Raw genomic sequence first — 7,072 nt, 5'->3', positions numbered from 1 at the left:
TTCCTAACCATAGACATGAGTTGTCATTTGATTAACGGGATCACATCATTAGGAGAATGATGTGATTGACTTGACCCATTCCGTTAGCTTAACACTCGATAGTTTAGTATGTTGCTATTGCTTTCTTCATGACTTATACATGTTCCTGTGACTATGAGATTATGCAACTCCCGTTTATCGGAGGAACACTTTGTGTGCTACCAAACGTCACAACTTAACTGGGTGATTATAAAGGTGCTCTACAGGTGTCTCTGAAGATACTTGTTGGGTTGGCGTATTTCGAGATTAGGATTTGTCACTCCGATTGTCGGAGAGGTATCTCTGGGCCCACTCGGTAATGCACATCATTTAAGCCTTGCAAGCATTGCAACTAATGAGTTAGTTGCGAGATGATGTATTATGGAACGAGTAAAGAGACTTGCCGGTAACGAGATTGAACTAGGTATTGAGATACCGACGATCGAATCTCGGGCAAGTAACATACCGATGACAAAGGGAACAACGTATGTTGTTATGCGGTTTGACCGATAAAGATCTTCATAGAATATGTGGGAGCCAATATGAGCATCCAGGTTCCTCTATTGGTTATTGACCGGAGACGTGTCTCGGTCATGTCTACATAGTTCTCGAACCCGTAGGGTCCGCACGCTTAAAGTTTCGATGACGGTTATATTATGAGTTTATGAGTTTTGATGTACCGAAGGTAGTTCGGAGTCCCATATGATATCGGGGACATGACGAGGAGTCTCAAAATGGTCGAGACGTAAAGATCGATATATTGGACGATTATATTCGGACATCAGAAAGGTTCCGAGTGATTCGGGTATTTTTCGGAGTACCGGGGAGTTACGGGAATACAGGAAAGAAGTATTGGGCCTTAATGGGCCTTAGTTGGAAGGAGAGGCAGCAGCCAGGAGGTGGCGCGCGCCCCTCCCAAGCCCAGTCCGAATTGGACAAAAGGTTTGGGGCGCGGCCCCTCTCTCCCTTCCTTCTCCTCTTCCCCCTTCCCCCCTTCTCCTAGTTGGACTAGGAAAGGAGGAAACCTACTCCAACTAGGAGTAGGAATCCTACCCCCTTGGCGCGCCCTCCTTGGCCGGCCGCCTCTCCCCCCTTGCTCCTTTATATACGGGGGTAGGGGCACCCTAGAGACACATCAATTGATCTGTTTGATCTTTTAGCCGTGTGCGGTGCCCCCCTCCACCATAGTCCACCTCGATAATACTGTAGCAGTGCTTAGGCGAAGCCCTGCGTCAGTAGAACATCAACATCGTCACCACACCGTCGTGTTGACGAAACTCTCCCTCAACACTCGGCTGGATCGGAGTTCGAGGGACGTCATTGGGCTGAACGTGTGCTGAACTCGGAGGTGTCGTGCGTTCAGTACTTGATCGGTCAGATCGTGAAGACGTACGACTACATCAACCGCGTTGTGCTAACGCTTCCGCTTTCGGTCTATGAGGGTACGTGGACAACACTCTCCCCTCTCGTTACTATGCATCACCATGATCTTGCGTGTGCATAGGAAAATTTTGAAATTACTATGTTCCCCAACACCGGCAGCCCCAAAGTGACAATAATCGGGACCACTCCCGGTGATGACTGTAGTTTGACGAGTTCATGTATTCACTATGTGTTATTGCTTTGGTCCGGTACTCTATTAAAAGGAGGCCTTAATATCCCTTAGTTTCCGTTAGGACCCCGCTGCCACAGGAGGGTAGGACAACAGATGTCATGCAAGTTTTTTTCCATAAGCATGTATGACTATATTCGGAATACATGCCTACATTACATTGATGAATTGGAGCTAGTTCTGTGTCACCCTATGTTATGACTGTTATATGATGAACCGCATCCTGCATAATTCTCCATCACCTATCCAATACCTACGAGCTTTTCACATATTGTTCTTTGCTTATTTACTTTTCTGTTGCTACTGTTACAATCACTACAAAACCCAAAAATATTACTTTTGCTACCGTTACCGTTACTATCATACTACTTTGCTACTAAATACTTTGCTGCAGATATTAAGTTATCCATGTGTGGTTGAATTGACAACTCAACTGCTAATACTTGAGAATATTCTTTGGCTCCCCTTGTGTCGAATCAATAAATTTGGGTTGAATATTCTACCCTCGAAAACTGTTGCGATCCCCTATACTTGTGGGTTATCATCAGTCGACTGAACCCCATAGTCATTTCAGTCGAGCAGCGAGGAGTGGAATGCACCGTTTACATTTCTCCAATGATTGACGTGTTTGACGAAACACAAGCCCAGCCAGCTTGCTCGGCTCTTACCTATACATCCCGGTCAGCTATGCCACATGCAACCTAACCACAAGCATCATAGCATGCAATGCACAGTGATGGGCAGTGGAAGGAAACCAACAACACATGCACACTCCTTGTGAATTAGTAAAGAATACTTCAATAGAAAACCGCTATACAGATGGTAACATACATAGTTCCAAGACTGCAAATTAATCAGAGTGATGAAGCTTAATCAGATGGTGATTTCCCGAGCTGCATGGATTTAGTTATAGTGAGTTGTGAACCTGATAACCAAAATGAGAAAAAGGTCGTTTTCCGGAAACACTAATACTCGTGGTGGTGCCACCTTAAAAAATACATGAACAAAAATAAAAAGAAAAAAGAAATTCTCCATTAAATAGGAATGTATTAGTGAAAATACCAATGAATTAGGAGTTCTCGAAGAATGGACGAATGGATTAGCAACAGTCGTATTACCCTTAAAAGAAAGAAAATATAAAAAACAAATCAAATAATAACATTTTGCACACAATTTCATGGAAATTGTGCTTTTTAAAATATGTAAGAATAAGCATATAATGGTGAAAGTTTTACAAAAAAAATCTAAAAAGGAATGAATTAGCGACATTGTTATTATATACCCTTAAAGAAGAAAGAAAATGTGTGTTCAAAAAATTGAAATGAAAGTTACAAAAAAAATCAAAATAATGAACTTCTACAAGGAATAATGAATTATTGACATTGTTATTACCCTTTAGAAGAAATAAAATGAAACAAAACTAAGAAAAAATCAAAATAATGAAATTTTGCACGGAATAATGAATTAATAGCATTGTTGTTACCCTTAAAGAAGAAAAAAGATGAAATAAACGCTAAAACAAAATCAAAATAATGAAATTTTACAAGGAGTAATGAATTAGTGACATTGGTAATAACACAAAATCAAAATAATTAAGTATTATAAGGAGGAATAAATTAGTGACATTGGTATTACCCTTTAAGAAGAAACAAAATGAAATAGAAACTAAAAAATGAAAATAATTAAGTTTTCTAAGAAAAAAATGAGTTAATGGTAATACCAAATTATTAGTTTCTGAGAAGGAATGAATTAGTTGTGTTGATATTACACTTAAAAATAAATAAAATATAAAAAATAAATCAAATAATTACACAATTTACACAAAATTGTGATTTAGAAAAATACAAGAGTAAGTCTACAATTGTGAAAGTTTCGCAAAACACATGTTTCTAAGATGAAACTAATTAGTGGCATTGTTATTACCCTTAAAGAAGAAAGAAAACGGGAAAAAGTTAAAAAATCAAACTAATGAAGTTTACAAGGAGGTGAATTAGTGGCATTGGTATTATAAAAGAAGGATGAATTAGTGGCATTGGCATTACGCTGAAAGTAGAAAGAAAAATGAAAAAGAAACTAAAACAAAATCAAAAGAATGAAGTTTTATAAGGAAAAATAAATAAGTGCATTGGTATTACCCTTTAAGAAGAAAGAAAATGAAATAAAAACTACAACAAATCAAATTAATGAAGTTTTCTAAGAAGGAATGAATTATTGACATTTGTATTACCCTTTAAGATGAAGCAAATTTTTTTAAAAAGAAATGAAACAGATAATGGCAAAAAAATGGCAGAAAATTTACACATTATTTTTGCTTTTTCATTATGTGCAAGAATAAACATATAATAGTGGAACTTTCGCAAAACATAAGTTTTCTAAGAAAGAATGAATTAGTGGCAATGGTATTACCCTTTAATAATAAAAGGAGTAAAAAAATGACAAAAATTGCACATTCTCGTAATATGCAACAATGAGCATATAATAGTGTAATTTTCGCAAATAAGAAGTTTCGTAAGAAGGAACAAGTTAGCGGCATCGGTATTTTTCCCTTAAAGAAGTAATAAATTAAAATAGAAAATAAAATTTTAAAATAATAAAGTTTCTAAGGAAGAATAAACTAGTGGTATTGGTACTACTCTTTAAGAAGAAAATCAAAATAGCTTGCACTCAACTTTGCACTAAAATTGCACCTTTTAAATATGCAATGAATAAACGTAGAATAGAGTATTTTTCACACTCTAGTGTGATTTACACACATGCTCTATGGTATTTGCGTGTATATATTTTCACTCATCCAATATGTAAAAAGTACCCATGCAAAAAAAGACATGCTAAAAAATAAAAAATAAAAGCAAAAGCAAAAAATGCTTTAAAAAAATAACGGGCTTCACACAAAGAAAATTGATTTACCCCAAACAGGAGCAAGTCAAAAAATTCAGCATAAGAAAAAAATCGACTTACCGCAAATAGGGGCAAGTAAAAAAATTCAGCCTATGAAAAAATATTGACTTACCCAAAACAGCAAGTAAAAAATCAGTCTGAACACACATACGAGAAACCTTTTTTTTAGGAGTCAAGGCGGTACGCGGGTCCACCACGTCTTTCTCTAAGGGGCGATCGAGAGGCGATTGCTAAGGCGATCGGAAGGCGGCGCCTAGGGTTAGGGTTTTGCACGTGGGTGGCGGTGATCTTCAGGGTGGCTGGGGCGTAGCGACGGCGCTGCATCCCTGGCTTGGTCCTGCGTTTGGCTACCCTACTGGATGAGGTGCTCATGGCATCTTCTCCGAGTAGGGGGGAGGACTCCTCCGCCGGCGGCGACTCTGAGGAACCAAACTCCGGTGAAGGCGGGGGAGACAGGGGATACGACAAACAGAAGAGCCTCAGAGTCCCCGGCAGATGGCAAGACCTTGGAGGAAGCAGCGTCCCTGTCGGCGAAGATGGGGGGGGCTGGCATTGACGGAGAAGGAAGCATCTGGTTTTGTGTTTGAGGATCCAGATCCAAGGACGAAGATTGACATGAAGTGGGCTGTCATTGGGAAATCTTTCTCTCCACGCCCACTCGTCAAGCATGCGTTTGAGAGAGCGATGCAGCGGGCATGGGGTTTGCACAGAGAGGCCCAGTTCAAGATGCTTGGCAGAAACATGTTTATGATCAGGTTTGGCAGTGAAGGGGACAGGAAGCACGTGCTGAACAACGGCCCATGGCAGTTTGATTTTAATGTTGTAGCTCTGAAGGATTATGATGGAGTAACCAGGCCGTCTGAGACGATTTTTGACTCGATTGAGACATGGATTAGGGTTGATGATTTGCCTCTGGATAAAAGATCAAAAGCTTTTGGAGAGGCGCTTGGAAATTGGCTCGGAACAGTAGTTAAAGTAGACGGGGGAGAGGATGGTTTTGCCAGAGGAACCCAGCTTAGAGTGCGGGCGAGGATTGCTCTGTATGAGCCACTTGTTCGTGGTTTCTATTTAAAGAAGAAGCCTGATGATAAAGAACAAACGTGGTTCGATTTCACGTATGAGAAAATCCCTCACTTCTGCTTTGACTGCGGCAGACTTGTGCACGTGGATGGGGTTTGTGACCCACCTGTGGATCCACTTTCACAGTGGGGTGAATGGTTGCGTGCTTCACCTGGAAGAGCAGTGTCGAGCCATCAGGAGAAGAAACAATGGAGAGGGACTTCCAGTAAAAATGATAGTAGGGATAGTTCTATGTCAAGTGGTGGGGAAAACGCAACGAGAGGATATGCGCATGTTCGTGACCTCCCAACCCGTAGATCCCTCTACAGAGAATACACATACTCGGCTGACTCCCACACTGGTGGGACAACGCAGAAGGAGAAGGAGCAGCAAGAGGTTCAAAGCCCGCAGAAGAAGCACACTGGTGCAGCGGGGGCAAAGGAGAAGGACCTACGGCAAGGTTTGGAGGAGAAGAGGGAAAAGGAGCTTAGGAAAGAATTGCATCAGAAGGTGAGGGAGGGAGTAATATCCCCGAGGAAGAAGTAGGATTATGGAGAGGGACAATTCAGAAGGGCAGAAAAGGCACCGAGGGAGTACTATAGAAAGCCTGGATACTACGTCAGAAAGCCAAGACGTGATGTGGGGTCGTTCCGACAGCGGGAGGACCACCACGGCTATGAAGCTAGAGAGAAGAAGAGGCCATCTAGGCAGATGTGGGTGCCGATAGGAGACGGTTCTCGGAAGGAAGGTGTTGATGCTCTTGTTGGCGAAAAGCGACAGAAAGTGTCGTCTGTCTTTGAGCGCATTGGTGATCATGGAGCTAGATCGGCGGACCCCGATATGGGGGGCCGCCGGGAGCAATGAATTTTCTCGTCTGAAACTGTCGGGGCTTGGGGTTGGACCCGACAGTAGGAGAACTAAGGGATCTGATTAGATCATACAACCCAGCGGTGGTGTTCTTGAGCGAGACTAAGAAGAAGGCGCGAGCGATGGAGAAGATCAAGTGGAGTTTGGGGTTTCGGCAGGGTGTTGCTGTGGACTGTGAGGGCAGGAGTGGCGGTTTGGCTTTACTTTGGAGGGATCACATTTCCGTCACAGTCAGACCATGGTGCCAGTACTACATCGATGCGGAGATCTCCTCCGAGGGAAGAACCGTTAGATTCACTGGAATCTACGGTGAACCAAGAACGGAACTTAGATGGAAAACTTGGGATGCATTGCGATATTTGAAGAGACAGGACAATTTCCTTGGCTTTGTGCGGGAGATTTCAACGAGATCCTCTTCCGAACAGAGCAGAGGGGGGGGGGGAAACCCTAGAAACTTCAACCAAATGGAGGACTTCCGGGAGTGTCTTGGTGACTGTGGGCTAGCTGATTTGGGGTTCACTGGATACCCTTTTACGTGGGATAATAAGCAAGATGGAGGAGCAAACATTCAGGTCCGGCTGGATAGAACCACATGCAACGATGATTTTTTGAGCATAT

Source organism: Triticum urartu, chromosome 2A (assembly GCF_056163025.1).
Source record: "Triticum urartu cultivar PI428250 chromosome 2A, HENAU_Tu73, whole genome shotgun sequence".
Lineage (NCBI taxonomy): Eukaryota > Viridiplantae > Streptophyta > Magnoliopsida > Poales > Poaceae > Triticum > Triticum urartu.
Note: the sequence above shows the minus strand (reverse complement) of the source record.